Source organism: Jaculus jaculus, chromosome 22 (genome assembly GCF_020740685.1).
Source record: "Jaculus jaculus isolate mJacJac1 chromosome 22, mJacJac1.mat.Y.cur, whole genome shotgun sequence".
In the NCBI taxonomy this organism is placed as follows: domain Eukaryota; kingdom Metazoa; phylum Chordata; class Mammalia; order Rodentia; family Dipodidae; genus Jaculus; species Jaculus jaculus.
This window is the reverse complement of record NC_059123.1, coordinates 3,728,367-3,745,758: the sequence shown is the minus strand read 5'-3', so window position 1 is coordinate 3,745,758 and position 17,392 is coordinate 3,728,367. Positions and strand designations below refer to the sequence as shown.

The window sequence follows — 17,392 nt, the reverse complement described above, 5'->3', positions numbered from 1 at the left end:
CCATGTGGACATACTGTAAGTCTTTGAGAAAGGTGGTTTTATTTTTTTTTTGTCTTTTTTTTTCAACCTTGAGAAATTATTTGGAAAATCCTTCCGGAAATTTGTATGATTTAAGCCTAAAAGAGGAAGAAGGGTAGAAGAGATTTACGTAGACCTATATTATTCAGTGGAGTAAATATATTTTCCCAGGTAGATGGTGAGTTTCTCTGAATGGTAAAATATCTCCAGGGAAAGGTGTTGGGTGGGGGAGGGAGGAGGGAGAATGCACCAGCCCAGATATTAACACTTGTCCCTGCATCACAAGACAATATTTTTTTTAATATTTTTTAATTTATTTGAGAGCAACAGACAGAGAAAGAGGGGGGAGAGAGAGAGAGAGAGAGAGAGAGAGAGAGAGAGAATGGGCGCACCAGGGCTTCCAGCCACTGCAAACAAACTCCAGACGCGTGCGCCCCCTTGTGCAACTGGCTAACATGGGTCCTGGGGAATCGAGCCTCGAACCGGGGTCCTTAGACTTCACAGGCAAGCATCTAACCATTTAGCCATTTCTCCAGCCCACGAAACAATATTTAAATTTTTTTTGTTCATTTTAATTTATTTATTTGAGAGTGACAGAGAGAGATTGAGATTGAGAATGGGTGTGCCAGGGCTTCCAGCTACTGCAAACAAACTCTAGATGCATGTGTCCCTTTGTGCACCTGGCTAACATGGGTCCTGGGGAATCGAGCCTTGAACCGGGGTCCTCAGGCCTCACAGGCAAGTGCTTAACCGCTAAGCCATCTCTCCAGCCCCACAAGACAATTTAATGTCAACTTTACCTTCAGATGTTCATTGTTTCTAGCACAAGCAGTAATAACATAGGATCCAACAGAAAGAATAGTCCGGGGAGAAGAGAACGGTCCAAAACTTAGCCTTCTGGCTCTTTGGTAGCCCATGCACATATGCAGTTATAAATATTTACTAGCCTCAGTGACGGGTTTCCTGGGAGCTCGCTAGAACATGAGGCATTTTTCTGTGACCTCCTAGTACAAAGCTTACTCACCCACGTAATCTCAAATCTAGATCCCTCAATCCAATGCCAATGGCTTTACTTTGTTTGTACTCAAGGTTCATAGGGAACGCTTCCTGATTTTCTGTGAGGGCCTACATTTCCTCACCTTTTCTAATATTTTTATTTATTTATTTATTTGACAGAGAGAGAGAATGGACACGCCAAAGCCTCCAGCCACTGCAAATGAACTCCAGACACGTGCGCCCCCTTGTGCCCCTGGCTAACGTGGGGCCTGCGGAATCAAACATGGGTCCTTTGGCTTCACAGGCAAATGCCTTAACCACTGAGGCATTTTTCAGGCAGACAATGTTAAAATCTGCTTCCCCCTGTCCCTTCACATGCTGAAATCAATATGGTTGCAATGCTGCAGGCATAAAGCCCTTAGTTGTTTCTCCCATAGCCTGATCTACAAAGGAAGGCCTGAGGCCAGGACTGTTTCCACCAGACAGAACCCAGACTTAAAATTCTTTGATTTCAAAACTTACAAGCTAATTTTTGACAATGCAAATGCCAATTGTTCATTGAGAAGCCAATAACATGTTTTCAGAGTAACAGCTGCACATTGGAAACATAGTAACAGATTTAAGATGAGACTAAACGTCTGACTGACCTCATTCTCTGATAAGGACTGATAAAAACTAACAAAACTGGGCCAGGGAAGGTCATGCACATCTGTGTTCCCAACACTTGAGAGGCAGAGGCAGGAGGATCAGTAGTTCAAGGACAGCTTCTGCTCCATAGAGAGTTTGAGTCTGAGGTCAATCTGGGATACATAGGACCCTAACTCCAAAGCAAGCAAACAAACAAAACAATGCCATGTGATTGTGATTTTGTTTTGCTTGCTTTTGGTTTATGAGTGGAAGTATTGCTGCCTTTTGTTGACGTGTATTCATGCTGTGAACCAAAGTGCCCAGAAAAAAAAAAAGAAAGAAAGAAAAGAAAATTGCTGCCTGTGTTACACCCAAGTCCAGCAAGGCTGAAAGGAAGGATGAAAGTCCTGTGACCACAGTAGGCTGGAATGGTGCAAGGTCACAGCCAAGTTATCTTGGGCAACCTTTAGCCCCTCACCAGCCATTACTGCCCACCTCTGTGTCTGACCTAACACCCATGTAACTTATCAATTGGTCAGGTGTGACCTTTTTGGAATGTACTGACAGACCACCAGCTCCCACCAGCCCAAGGGCGCAGAATGTCATCAGACAGCTTCTGAGACCTATGGTGGACAGTCCCTCACTTTGCTCTAAGCTACCTACTTGATGGTCAGCCAATGTATTTGTAAAGTGCCACTTCTTTTTCCTAAAATGCTATCTTTGAATTAAATGGCATTAATATACACAATTATTCCATTCAACACTTACATATTAAGTTTGAGCATATGCATCAATATTCAGTGTTTTGAAGCGCATCAAAGAAAGATGCATCAAAATTAACCTCAAAATAGAAAAGGGGGAGGGCTGGAGAGATGGTGCAGCAGTTAATGCGCATACCTGCAAGGCCAAAGTGCCTAGGTTCGATTCCCCAGGATGCACAAGGTGGCACATGCATCTGGAGTTCTTTTGTAGCAGCTGGAGTCCCTGATGCACCCATTCTCTATATGACTCTCCCCCTCAAACAGATAAATAAAAGTAAGATATTAAATAGAAAAGGAATTACCTAGAAAGAAGGGTTTCAGTGGGAGGGCGTGGGGACAAAAGAGAGGACCGGAAGGGGGCTCTGAAGAAAGCACACTGGGTGTATGTTTGGAAGTCGTCAGGTTTTTCAAAGTCTCATCATCACACGTCTGACAGTTAGGACTAAAAAAAAAAAAAAAAAAATGACCTTTAAAATTTTTAGACTTGATTCCATGTTTATAAACTGATGAACACAAATTTCCAGAGAACCGTCCTCCTGCTTCAGATCCTTAACACATGTCAGTACTGGTGAACGTTTCTGTCTGTCTGCTGCTTACAACCATAGGTCCGAATGCACTTCCCCGCTCCCAGACATGTAGGGAGGCCATGTGAGGTCCCCGAGGTATGTGCATGTGTGGCACCCACGGCTGTGAACTGCAAGTGCCCAGAGTGCCTGTGGAAATTACCATGTTCTCCTCTGAGCTCGTGATGACAGAAATGCCTGCCAAATCAAGCTCCATGCAGAAGAAACACCACAGCCAGCATCAAGGTCAAGAGAATCTTTATTATTGAGGATAAGCTGGGAGAGCTTTTGTCATTGCTCTTCCTGGAAGTTAACCCTGTATCCTGACTGGTGCTCAGTTTCCCAGAGGATTGTATGTTATATAGGGAGATAATAAACTGTATTCAACAATTTTAATTTTGTTGCATGAAGGATTGATCCTAAGGCCTCATGAATGGTAGACAATTATCAGACCACTGAATGGTATCTCCAGCCCACATTCAATACTTCTAAAAAAATATTTTATTTTACTGATTCATTTATTTGAGAGAGAAAGAGAGAGAGAGAGAGAGGGAGGGAGGGAGAGGGAGGGAGAGGGAGAGGGAGAGGGAAAGAATGGGCACCAGGGCCCCCAGCCACTGAAAATGAAGTCCAGAGGCATGCACTGTTGCAGTCAGGTTCACATTGCTGGTAGAAATCACCCAACCAAGAGCAGCTTGTGGGAAAAAGAGGTTTATTTTGGCTTACAGTCTTGAGGGGGAAGCTCCATAATGCCAGGGGAAAACGATGGCATGAGAAGAGAGTGGATATCACCTCCTGGCCATATAAAGTGGACCATAGTAACAGGAGTGTGTGCCAAATACTGGCAAGGGGAAACTGGCTATAACACCCATAAGCCTGCCTCCGACAATACACTGCCTCCAGGAGATTTTAATTCCCAAATCTCCATCAGCTGGGAATCTAGCATTCAGAACACCTAACTTTATGAGGGACACCTGAATCAAAGCACCACATTCTGCCCCTGACCCCCATAAACTGGTATCCATACATGATATAAAATACAATGCGTTCAGTATGATTTTAAGAGTCCCCATAGTTTTTATCAATTCCAATGAGGTTTATACATCCCCATAGTCCAAGATCTTTTAACTGAACCATAATACCAAAAAATCCCCCCAAAACCCATAATGGCACAGGATAAACATTCACACTGCAGAAGATGCCATTGGGCATAGCAAAGAAATATTCACCCAATACAAGATTTAAAACAACCAGGGAAAGCATGAAACTCTGTCGCTTCAAGTCCAACAACTCTAGCCAGTGACAAATCTCCAAGTCCGATAATTCTAACCAGCAACAAGTCTCTGGCGTTCCAATTCCGCCCCTCCAGCTAGGCTACTCACAGTCCTGGGAAACCTCATCAGGGCCGGCAGCTCCTCAGCAGCCATCTCATGGTCCCGGCATCTCCACTGGGTCTCCACTGCAATCCAAGGTTCATCCTCATGCCCCATGGGGTCTCTAGGCAGGCATCCAGCAAACCTGCTTCACACTGCCCATGGCCATTGGCAAAACACAAGACCATCTTGCAAACTCAATGACCCTCTCTTCCCTGCATGCCAGGTAGACTGCCAATTTGTTAATCCAGGGGGAAATAAAGCAGACTTTGAAGAACAGGACACTCCTTGAGCACTCAGGCCCCTTCAAAAGAGTTGACATTCTTCCTGTTGCCCCAGTGCAGGTCAGCTAGCCCAATATCAAAGGTTGTAATCTCTCAATTGCAGCTGAATGGGCAGCAGTTCACCCAAAGACTTTTCTTTCTGTGCCGTATCCCTCTGCTCACACCAGTTCATGTCTACACAAAGCAACCCTGCACAACGTCTCAGGACCCAGGCATAAGAGCAAGCTTCCCACACAAACTGGTAGCCCAGTCCAGGCAAAACTCTTTCTCACCCTCATAAGCCAAACCTCACAGTCCATAGTTCTTACTGCCTTCAGATCTTTCAACTCTGACCAGAATAGTCCATCAAGCTGTACTTACAGCACTGCAAAGCGTCTCTAAGGCCAAGGTTTCAAATCCTCCCACATTCCTCTTGCAAATCAGCTCCAAAAGGCCGAAGCCACAGAGCCAGGTGTCTAGCAGCAATCCCACATCTGGTACCACTTGACTGTTGCAGTCAGGTTCTCATTGCTGGTAGAAATCACCCAACCAAGAGCAGCTTGTGGGAAAAAAAGAGGTTTATTTTGGCTTATAGGTTCAAAGGGAAGCTCCACGATGGCAGGGGAAAATGATGGCATGAGCAGAGGGTGGACATCACCCCCTGGCCAACATCAGGTAGACAGTAGCAACAGGAGAGTGTGCCAAACACTGGCAAGGGGACACTGGCTATAACACCCATAAGCCCGCCTCCAACAATACACCACCTCCAGGAGGCTTTAATTCCCAAATCTCCATCAGCTGGGAACCTAGCATTCAGAACACCTAGGTTTATGGGGGAACACCTGAACACCTGAATCAAACCACCACAGTCACTTTGTGCATCTGACTTGCGTGGGTCCTGGAAAATCGAACCTGGGTCCTTTGGCTTTGCAGGCAAGTGCCTTGACCACTAAGCCATCTCTGCAGCCCCCACACTGAATAATTTTAATTCAACATAGAATATGGGGTGTCAAGGATGACCAGCGACTGATTTCTACTTGGGTGTAGAACTCCATGGATGGAAACCGGTTCTCAAATATTGTATCAAGTAAAAGGTTAGCCAGCACTTCAATGCTGAATGACCAGTAAGCTCAGTGCAGCGTGATGTGAGGCTATCCAGATGAGGCCACTAAGCCAGGAACAGTGGAAGGAAAAGACAAGGAAACTGTGGAGAATGAAAAGCCATTCTCAGTAAAATTACTGAAACCATTTAGGCCTCACACACCATGGGGAAGAGCACAGTGTCCTGCAGACCCTGACCTATGACAGTCTTTCCCCAGTCCCCATTGGTTAAATTCCACTCCCTCATCAAGAGCCACCATGAAGTGCTCTTGGTTGTCTGGATGACCATTCTTTAGGCCCCAGGAGATAACCTTTTGGTTTAGTTTGAGCTACACAAGACCATCAAAATAGCAGGAAAAGATCATGACATCAAGATTAAAGAGAGTCTGATTGAGAGGGGGCAGGGTTATGATGGTGAGTAGAAATTTCAAAGGGAAGGTGGGGGAAGGGAGGGCATTACCATGGGATATTGTCTACGATTATGGAAGCTTTAGCAATAAAAAAGAAATTAAATTTATAAAATACTTAATAAATAAAAAGTGATTGAGAATGGTGTTATATGAACATATTGCATATTGGTCATATTCCTACTGGGCTATCCTCATATTCCCTCCTCTCCGGCTCCCGTTCCATTGCAGGCCCTCCTGGGTGGGGTTATAGATATTCCCTGGGGGGTCGCAAATGTACCATCTGTATGGGGAACAACGCCTCTTCCCACCTTGAGGCTCTCACATTCTTCCTGCCCTCTCTTCAGGCTCAATATCAAACTCAAGGCCTTGCACACTGGACTACTGGAGGACATACCCAAACCTTTAATCTTTCTGTTCGGAACCATAACATTGGTTCTAACTGACTCACGGCACTTAATTATATTTTCTCTTCACTTTTTTTCCTAAACTATGTTTGATTTTCATCTACCAGGAATATTTATTTATCCATGTATTTTCTCAAAGTTGCTCAGCTACAAAGGCTTGTACTTCCCTTCACTGCTGAGTTATTCAAGAGATTAGATCCAGTCGTTTTGGGGGGGGAGGGGCATTAGGAAAGTTGGCATAGAGTTGCCTTGGACACTTGATCAACCTGTCGAGCTAGGGTTACAGGCATGCACCACCACACCTTGCTTGAATTAGAAACTCTTCCAACAAATAATTTGATTTCAGTTCATTAGCAAATCATCTGTTTTTATTCAGAAATGACTATTTCACAAACCTGGTTTGTTTTCTCCGTTCTTTTGTCTATAAATAATCCAGCGTTACAGGGGTGCAGTCATTCTTCTCAAATGCATGGCACACTGATAACAGGTCCCAAAGGAGATTTACAACTTCTGATAGAAACCACTAACTTCTACATCCCAAGAGCAGAAAGGATAAAAAAGGTAATCTCCCACGGTCCAGCAGATAGCAGTCCTCACTCCCAGGGTGATAAAGATGTCACTGGGCAGATAAGGAGCCCAGTAAACAACTGGCTCTTGGGACAGTTGGATTTTCCCCCAGACTCCAGCACCAAGCAAACACAGAGCTCTCGAGGGATCCTTGCCTCAGCTGCTCCCTGCTGCGGCCGCCCCCGAAGGTTGTATAAGGGGAAGAGACTCGGAAACGCTGCGCCTGACAAGAAGCCGGACCTTGCACTTTGATCATGCTAACCTGAAAGACGCAGAGCCCAGCCCAGACCCTGTGCTTAAGTGATCCAGTAAAAATGAAAAGAGGCTTGGAAGACGGCGCCTGCCTGACTTAACTGAATACAGCCTTGACTTTAAATCTCCAGTGCACGGGCTGTTGCTCTGCCACCAGCCTGAAGCAACATGGGGGCTCATAGAGTCACCCCACCACTTCCCATCGTCACCCCACCAATTCCCTTCCTCTTGTTAGTCGACTTGGAATTTCAGTCTCTGGCTTACTGTTCTTTATTGCTGCGCGCATGGGCGAGTCCTGTGTGTGTGTGTGTGTGTACAGGCATGAGGAGGCCAGAGCTCAATGCTGGGGTCTTCCTCAGTCACTCTACATCTTATTGCTTGAAACAGGGTCCTTCACTGAACCTAGAGCTCACTGATTGAGCTACATGAGTTTGCCAGCAAACCTTCTGTCCACACCTCCCTAAAGCTAGTTACAGGTAGGCCACCATATCCAGCATTTGTACGGCTTCTGGGCACCCAAGCATTGCTGCCTGTGAGGCAAACTACAGAGCACATTGCTGTCACCTGCCATACTCTGTCGTATGTGCTTGCTCCACCCATACCCCAGATAGAACACTCTCCTGTTCACTAGCCTCAGCACTTGATTAAATGAGATCTTCTTTTCTCTCCTTCTTACACAATGACTGGGTAAAAATCAATCAGGGAGAATGTCAGCAAGAGGCCTGGAGGGATGGCTTAGCAGTTAAGGTGTTTGCCTGCTAAGCCAAAGGACCCAGGTTCAATTCCCCAGGACCCACATCAGCCACATGCACAAGGTGGCGCAAGCATCTGGAGTTCATTTGCAGTGGCTGGAGGCCCTGGCGCACCCATTCTCTTTCTCTCTCTCTCTCTCTCTCTCTCTCTCTCTCTCTCTCTCTCTCTCTTTCCCCCTTCCTCCCCTCCTCCTTCTTTTTCTCTATCAAATAAATAAAATTAAAAATATTTACAAGAAGATTGCTAGCAAGAAAATTAAATATTGATTCTGAAAATATAAAGTAGGCAGAGAAATTACTGTTCGTGTATGTATGGTTCATTTAGGGAATCCTAGGAAGCTGCCAGAAAAGTCACGTTCTACTATCTTGTACTAACTGTCTGGCTCTGTATGTTCCAGGCTGAGGGCTTATGCAACATCCTGATTTGAAAGAGTGGGCTGTCATGGAAAATCTTCCCCTGGGTGGGGCTGGGGGTGTCCCACTTTTTCTTCTTAAAAAGATAATTTGAAACAGATTGTTAATACAAAAAATTTCCTGTGCTTTACAAGTATTTTGAATTAGGCATTGTAAGACTGTAAGGTGAAAAGTTAGGTATAAATTGGGCAGTAAAGTCTTAGCAGACATCCCTGTGCCCACAAATTGAAGAAAATCATAAACCAAAATGTTTTGTCTTACAAGATAAACAGTCATTTCCAGTGACCTGAACACATTAAAGTATAGTATAGGTCATACATCAAATGTAGTTTTATCTGATTTCTTCCAAAATATTGCTGTATAATTTTAAAAACTACAGATATGATTTTTTTTTATTTCATGAATGAAATGAATACTTTAAACATAAGAAACTTTATTCACGTTTCTCCCTTTTCTACATTGGATAGAAATTAAGTTGATATAAACAAAACTTATATGGAATACCACAGATGAATATTAAGACCAAAATAAATTTATAGAAATTTCCCAGTGGAGGGAGTTGGAGAGATTGCTCAGTGATTAACGCACTTGCTTGCAAAGCCTAATACCCAGGTTTTAACTCTCCAGTGCCCATGTAAAGCCAGACCTACAAAGTGATTCATGCATTTTAAGACTGTTTGCAGCAGCAAGAAGCCCTGACATGCCCATTCATCCTCCCTCTCTCCCCTCTCTCCCCTCTCTCCTCTCTCCCCTTGTAAATAAATCAATAAAGAAAAGAATAAATTTTCTGGCCATGGTGGTGCATGCCTTTAACCCCAGCACATGGGAGGAATTGGTGGAAGGATGGCTATAAATTTGAGGCCAGTTTAAGACTATAGAGTAAATTCCAGGTCAGACTGGGCTGGAGTAAGATCCTATATTGAAAACAACAACAACAGCAAAATTCCAGTGGAGTCTTACTCTCTCTAATAATAACAGTGTCTTATGGCTTTCAGCCATTTCCTTCAAACACTAAGCATTTTTAAATGCCTGCTGTCCTTTTGGGGCCATTTTGTAAAACTTTTGTTTTGGGCTGAGCATGGTGGCACACACCTTTAATCCCAGCACTTGGGAGGCAGAGATAGGAGGACTACCGAGTTCAAGGCCATCCTGAGACTACATAGTGAATTCCAGGTCAGCCTGGGCTAGAACAAGACTCTACCTTAAAAAAAAAAAAAAAAAAAAAAAAAGCTTTTATTTTGGAAACCAAGTGAAATTTTTTTATTGTTTTTTAACGTTGAAAGTTGAGTTAAAGACAATAACTGTGGAGTGAGAATACAACCCAATAATGTGACTCAGTGAGAACCATCAGTTACTTGACCAGAAGTAGGGTGGATGTCTCTGTGTCACTGCTTGGAGGCTGTAACGGAGAAAATGAATATAGTGCATATCTAGAGTGGCAAAGAAAGTTCAATCGTTCCAGCGTTCCTCTCTATGGTTCATGTCTGAAAATACCCCATATTTATCCCAACTATACCCTGTGTTACCTTTTGAGGTGAATGATATGAATCATATTTTTTTAATGTAACTCAATTATTAAATGTGATGAAAATAATCTAATAATAGTAATATCTGGTTGTCACTTTGACAGAACTTAGAATCATCATGGCATCAAGACTGCTGGCATGTCTTTTAAATAGTTTCTCCATCAGTTAAACTGAGGTGGAAGACCCGTGGTAGCGGGGTCTTCATCCATCCACGGGCTGGAGGTCCTGGAATATATAAAAAGGAGAAAATAGGCTGGGAATGGTGGCACACGCCTTTAATCCCAGTACTTGCGAAGCAGAGGTAGGAGGATCACCTTGGGTTCTCAAGGCCACCTTGACACGACATAGTGGATTCCAGGTCAACGTGGGCTACAGTGAGACCCTACCTCAGAAAACCAAAAAAAAAAAAAAGGGGGGGGGGGCAGGGAGAAAGTTGTAGCAGGAACTCCTAGGTGACAGAGTATGCATGGGGAATTTAGTTTGCTCAAGATAAATTGAAAGTGAGGAATCTGCACCCTGAAAGAGTGAGCAGCCTCCTCAAACAGAAGAGAGAGTAAACCTGGTTAACAGAAGAGAAAATGGAACCACTAACTAATTCTTTCTGGCAACAAGCTCCACTTATCCCCACAAAGGAGAAGACTTCTTTATAATGTCGGATCACACCCATCAGAGACCCCGAAACAAAGTTTATCATAAGCAACAGCCTTCCATGGCTCTGCTTTGGAAGACAAGGATTTTTAAATTTCCTTTATTTAATTTAACTGTTTCACTTGATTTATTTATATTTATTTATTTGAGAGCAACAGACACACACACACTCAGAGAGAGAGAGAGAGAGAGAGAGAGAGAGAGAGAGAGAGAGAGAGAATGGGCACACCAGGGCCTTCAGCCACTGCAAATGAACTCCAGAAGCATGAACCACCTTGTGCATCTGGCTTACGTAGGTCCTGGGAAATGGGGAATCGAGCCTCAAACCAAGGTCCTTGGGCTTCAAAGGCAAGCACTTAACTGCAAAGCCATCTCTCCAGCCCTAATTGTTTACTTCTCTCATAATATTTCAAAAAATATTTCATTAACAACATATTTCTTATGGATACATCATGAATTGTCACCCCCTTTTCCCTCGTCCCTGTCCCCATCCGGCTGGGACTGCTCCTCAGTGGGGACACAGGTATTCCCCATGGGATTGTTGTTTATGTATTGTGGGAGCAGCAGTCAGTTATTTTGGGGGGGGGGGGGCAATGGGAATGCCTCTGGGCATGATGTCTCAACTGGTGGGGTGGCTTTTACAATCTTTCGGCCCCTTCTAGGAAGACAGTTTAAACAGAACAAGTTTTGACTTGGGCCACTGGGCTTACTGAGAAAAATAATTTTTTCTTCCAAAAAGAAGCATAAGGTTGAAAAACAGCATCAATATGAGTAATGCGGTATTAAATTTTGATTGCAATTCACTTAAAACTTTTAAAACATGGATTCAGCAGGATGTCTACCAGGAAAAAAAAAATACAAGTTGCATGAGTATAACTTTTCACTTTAGAACCCTTTAAACAAATAGTAAGGACACAACATTTGTTGAATAAGTGAATGAAGGCTGAGTAAGGGAAAACATTTCCCCAGTGGTGGCCACAGCAAAGCTTACACTAATATATAGCATAACTCGTCAAAGGTGGCCTGAAACATTGTCATGAGACATCTACTAATCTCTAGTCTCAATGTGGATTAATTTTAAATTATCCAAAACTCTCGGGTATTTTTAGCAACATACTCCAGATATGTAATGTAGTCAATACTCAGAGGAACTGCATAACATCTAGAAACTATCTTATATTTTATTGGAGATTCTGGGCGACGGGGAAGATAAAGTGGTCGGAAAAAAAGCAAAATCATATACACAGCAGGTCAGCTAGAAATAAGCTTTGCCATCTTGAAAAAATAAAAATAAAAAGCACTAGTCAGAGGAGAAACCTACTATGCTATGATTTAATCCTAAACCTCACTAAGACCAATAGCATGGGCTAATATGCAATTAAATAATCCAAGGTTTGAGTATTTGCAGAATTAACTCCAATTTTCAAATACACATATGATCTTTGCTGAGAATTTAAGACTCTCTTGGGTTGGAATCCCAACCACACATGACATAGAGTATGAAGCACTTAGTCAAACTCCCTGTCTCTTGGTACATGGAACAGGCGGAGTCAGGCAGAGTCAGATGTCAGATCGCAGTGGTGACTAGCAACCACAACCACATTCTCAGAGATGAAGTCACATGGATCCCCTGATAGAGCTGCAGGCTCTGGAAGTATTTCCCCTTTTAGTCCCAGACACTATAACTGTCAGGCCTTTTGGGTCTGTTATTCCAATTTGAGAAGACTGACTCAAATGCCATAAAAGTCTTCAGGGGGGCAGAGAACATTTTGAGCACTGTGGGCTCAGGGGACTGATAATGGAATATGAACCCTTCACCCCCAACATGTTCTTGGGAACACAATGCAGTGTGTGTGTGTGTGTGTGTATTTTTTCCCCCGGTATTATCCCTCTCTCCATTCCTTCTCCCAGGTAGTGCCAAAAACACTCAGCAGCTGCAATAATGTTATCTGTAGCATCCTAAAGAGTTTATAATGTTTGTTTTGTCTTTTTTTTTTTTTTTTGGATCGTAGATAAGGAGAGCCTTAGAAATCTCAATCCTGGTTTTCAGGGAAACTTGCCTGGAGCCATGGAAGGATCATGTTGAAAGGTAAAGTTTGATCATGGTTTTCTGGAGCCCAGCTAAGACGCTGACCTTCTAGCAGTTCCCAAGTCACACAACGTTGACCCCTAAAACTCACTTTGCATAGCCAGGCTCTATTCCATCTTGACCTCTGTAAAAATTTTAATTTTAGAGAGCTGGGCGTGGTGGCGCACACCTTTAATCTCAGCCCTTGGGAGGCAGGGGTAGGAGGATCACCCATGAGTTCGAAGCTATCCTGAGACTACATAGTGAAATCCAGGTCAGCCTGAGCTAGATGGAGACCTTACCTCGAACCCCCCCCCCCCGCAAAAAAAAAAAAAGAGAAAGAAACAAATTTAATTTTAGGACCACAACAATTTCTCTCCAAAAAACTCTCAATTGTACCCATGCAGCAACAGAAATCATAGACAGGTAGATGACTGATTAGACAGATAAATAGACAGACAGATGGTTCGGCCATTCAGAGCACTTGCAGCAAGCATGAAGCCCCCAAGGGGTTCCAAGAGCACCTAAGTTCGCTTCCCCAGCACCCACATCATACCCCATTCCTGAACACCTGGATGTGGCCCCACACATCTGTAACCCCAGTGCGGTGGTAGCAGAGACCAAAGAATTGCTGGAAACTATGACAACCTCAGCTCCGGATCCAGAGAGACACTCCTAAGGGGACGTGTGAGAGAGCAATGGAAGAGGGCACCGGAAGTTTTCCTCTGGCCTCCACACGCATGTGCACAGGACAGACAGACACACACAAACACACGCACACACATGGAAAGAGGAAGAGAAGGAGAAAGAGAAGAAGCAATGACCAGCATATGGGGATACTCAGGATTCTCTACTTCAGAACATACTGTACCTTAAGCATTTTTAAAAATATTTAATTTTTATTTATTTATTTATTTGAGAAATAGAGAAAGAGGGAGGGAGGGAGGGAGGGAGGGAGAGAGGGAGGGAGGGAGGGAGGAGAGAGAGATAGAAAGAGAGAATGGGTGCATCAGGGCCTCCAGCCGCTGCACTCTGTGCATCTGGCTTACATGGGTCCTGGGGAATTGAACCTAGGTCCTTTGGCTTTGCAGGTAAGCACCTTAACCGCTAAGCCATTTCTCCAGCCCAACATTTCATTTTTTTAATATGGAAAGCAAGACTAAATTCTGGTGGATAGTATAGGAGATAAGTAGAAGTATTAATGATTTTCAAGATTTGTTTCAATAGCAAAGAAAGATTTTAATCAACTTGAATACAGATGCTAATTATAGATCGGTAATTGGGCAAAAATGCACCATGTAGAATCTCCATGAGGTGTGTGGTCCACGCCTGTAATCCCATCAGCACTGCTGATGTGGAGGTAGAAAGGATCAGAGAGGTCAAGGAGGCCACCCTCGACTACCTCCCAGCCTGGACCACCTGAAACCCTGTCTCCAAAACCAAAACGGCGACGAGGAATCTCGTCACAGTTCGGCAGGAATGAGGCGTGCAGCTGCCGAGGATCCTTGATGACCACAGAGAGGGACATGGCTTCTGCCCTGGCTACTCATGAAGAGAGGCTCTTTCTACAAGTGGAATGTGGGGAGCCCCAGGCTTGTCTGCTTTGACTTTTGTGGTACCCCAGCACCCAGAAAAATGTCTGTTGTGCAGAAAGTGCAACAGCCTTTTATTTTAAAACATCAAGTACCTGAGATCTTGTTATAATAATACATGATGTAGCCAGGCAGTGTGGTATTTGCTTGCGGTCCCAGCAATTTGGGGTTAGCAAGGGCTACATTGATCCCATACATCCAGGCTATTCATCAAGACCTTGTCTCAAATATCATGTCAATAAACTGTTAAAATGTATTTCAACATGTAACTCTCATTTTTCTTTATAAGTGTATTATTTGATATGTGAATTATTGACTAAAAGGTGTTTCTCCCTCTCAAATAAATAAGTGCAGTCATTTTGCTCTTTATAAACTGACTAAACATTACTCTTTATTACCTGGAAAACAGGATACCAATGCAATCAATCCCATTTTCCCCATATATCTGCTGACTTAAATAAGAGAAACACGAGCAAGAACTCTCTTCCCTCCCTCCCCCTCCCTCTCTCCCTCCCTCTCTCTATTTCTCTCCCTCCCTCTCCCCCTCCCTCCCTCTCTCCCTCTCTCCCTCCCTCCCTCTCTCTCTCTCTCTCATGTTTTTGGTAGAGGAGAACTGGTAATGTTGAGACAGTCTTTCAATGCAATCCAGGCAGGCCTGGAACTCAAAATAGCCTGAAGACGGGCTTCAAATTCATGGCAATCCTGCTTCATTCTCCCGAGTCGTGATCACAAGCATTTGCCTGCAATCTTTGTGTCTACTCTTTGAGATACTGCGGAAGTTTAATGTCTGGATTTTCTTTGGGATCCTATCAGCATTTTGAGAAGAAAGCTGTTATAAGTTTCTCATAGTATCTCATATATCCAATTTTTATGTGTTTTTTATAAGTTGATACATATTCTTTTTTTAATTTTTTTTTTTTTTTTTTTTTTTGGTTTTTCAAGGTAGGGTCTTCTTTGAGCCCAGGCTAACCTGGAATTCACTTTGTAGTCTCAGGATGGCCTCAAACTCATGATGATCCTACTACCTCTGCCTCCCGAGTGCTGAGATTAAAGGCGTGCGCCACCACGCCTGGCTTGACACGTGCATTCTTGACCTAGTCTTGCCTGCGGGTCACAGCCCCTCCCTGGACAAGGATCCTGGCTGGTTTTTCTCCCACATGAACCTGATCCACCTGCTTGGCCAAGACCCTTACCACGTGTAAGGACTCCTAAGCATTAACCATCACTCTGGAAGTATCTCTCTGGCATTGCCCTCACAGGAAGAAAGATGATGAGAGAGGTTTCTGAATAGCTTCCAAGAGAGGAATAACTCACAGCAAGTCAAAGCCTTCAGGAAATCGATGGAAACCAATTAATAAGGCTGCAATATTACAAACTGCCTCCTGGCCCTCAGAGGACCTAGGGCACTCTGTCCATGAACCGGAGCGGGTGACGGTCAAGGTGACCAGCAATGACGCAGGATAAAACCACCTCCACCATTCAGCTCGTCATTTAACAAACCCACAAAGATGAGACACTTAATTTTTAAAGGATAACAATGCCACACCCCATCCTCCTTCTTTTTCTTTCTTTAGCATGCGCCTCATAGGACCCAACCTCAGAAACACCGAGTCTGAGGGTGAACACTGAACTTGAAGCTCACTGGACACCGATATGAGTACCAGACACACTCTTCATCCACCCATCACCATGCCTCCGGTTTCAGCGGCTCTATCAATATGGAGAAAAGCAGCTATTCTTAAACACGGGGGGCTGTGAGTAGCTCGGTGGCGGAGCCCTTGCCTAGCATGTTGGAGGAGTCCCCGGTTCCAGTCGCCAGCACAGGCTTGCCAATCAACAGATAGCAGATGAATGAGAGATATACAGATACATAGATGCACGCATGCATACATACATGATACAGAGATGATAGATACACGGTCAGGGAGATGACAGATAAACAATGCATGGTACAGATGAGAGACAGGTGATTGACAGATCAATGAGACCACCGATGAATTTCGCTTAGGCTTGCTCTGTCTTCACAACCCATCTATGAGAAATCTTGGCATCTGTGCGATCTGTCAGCAGAAGCTTCTATAAGCAATGAGTCTGATGTCAAAATTTTTTGACAGACACCTATTTTACAGCATAGATACAAACTCGTTCCAGAGGCACGTCATCTTCTAAACGTCCCTAAAATTATAGGGAAACAGAAGAAAACAGCACTGTCTTGAATCCCACTGGAGCTCCCGGTTCCTCTTGCCAGGACAGGGCAGCAGCTGAGCTCTTTTGGTCCTGTGTCCCTGACTACCTTCAAAAGAAAGTCACCTTGCTTGCTAATCTCTCTCAATATCGTTCAAATTCTGCAGCAATGTTTGTACCTGCCACGCACCATATTTAAAACATTTTATGCACGGGGTAATAGAGGAACCATATTACATCATTTCGTTGTCGTTTTAAAATTACCCTTTAATCCCAGCACTCGGGAGGCAGAGGTAGGAGGATCGCCATGAGTTCAAGGCCACCCTGAGACTACATATTGAATTCCTCATTAGCCTGAGCTAGAGTGAGATCCTGCCTGGCAAAACCAACCAAGTAACCAAACAAACAAACAAAAAAATTCCTTTCAAACTCCAGTCTCATATCATATGAAGTTTCAAAGGGGAAAGTGGGGTGGGGGGGAGGGAGGGAATTACTATGGAATATTGTTTACAATTATGGAAGTTGTCAATAAAAATAAAAAAATAAAAACTAATAATAATAAAAATAAAAAGACATGCAAGATGCTGGCTAATCTAATCGTCCTGATCAAATAAGTACTTCGTTGCTAGTACTTCATTGCTTCCTAGTGCTCAGTGTTGGCACCGTACTTACCAGTAGATATGCGAAAAGAGGCCAGGACTAAAGAAGAAATAGGGAGCTCTTGGGTTATTGTTCTTAAGCATTCATATATTCATGCGGGCTACATGTAAAAATGAACACTTTTCGAAGAAGCAAGGTCCAAACTGTATAAATGATTAAAAGATCCATCTATCTTAAACGTGAAAATAAATAAATAAAAATAAAAACCTTTCA

The 17,392-nt window shown here is 43.7% G+C and overlaps 1 protein-coding gene across 2 annotated transcripts in view; it reads right to left on the bottom strand.

Moving 5' to 3' along the window:
- Pde3a (phosphodiesterase 3A) overlaps positions 1-17,392 on the bottom strand; it is a 297,902-nt gene that overhangs the window by 207,833 nt on the left and 72,677 nt on the right. Inside the window, exon 1 of one of the 2 annotated variants that reach the window (XM_045139534.1) lies at positions 6,912-7,241. The exons of the other annotated variant lie outside the window; for it this stretch is intronic. The gene's annotated coding sequence lies outside the window, so the exon portion shown is untranslated. Of the gene's footprint in view, positions 1-6,911; positions 7,242-17,392 lie in introns of those variants that run through there. 2 annotated transcript variants of the gene reach the window in all.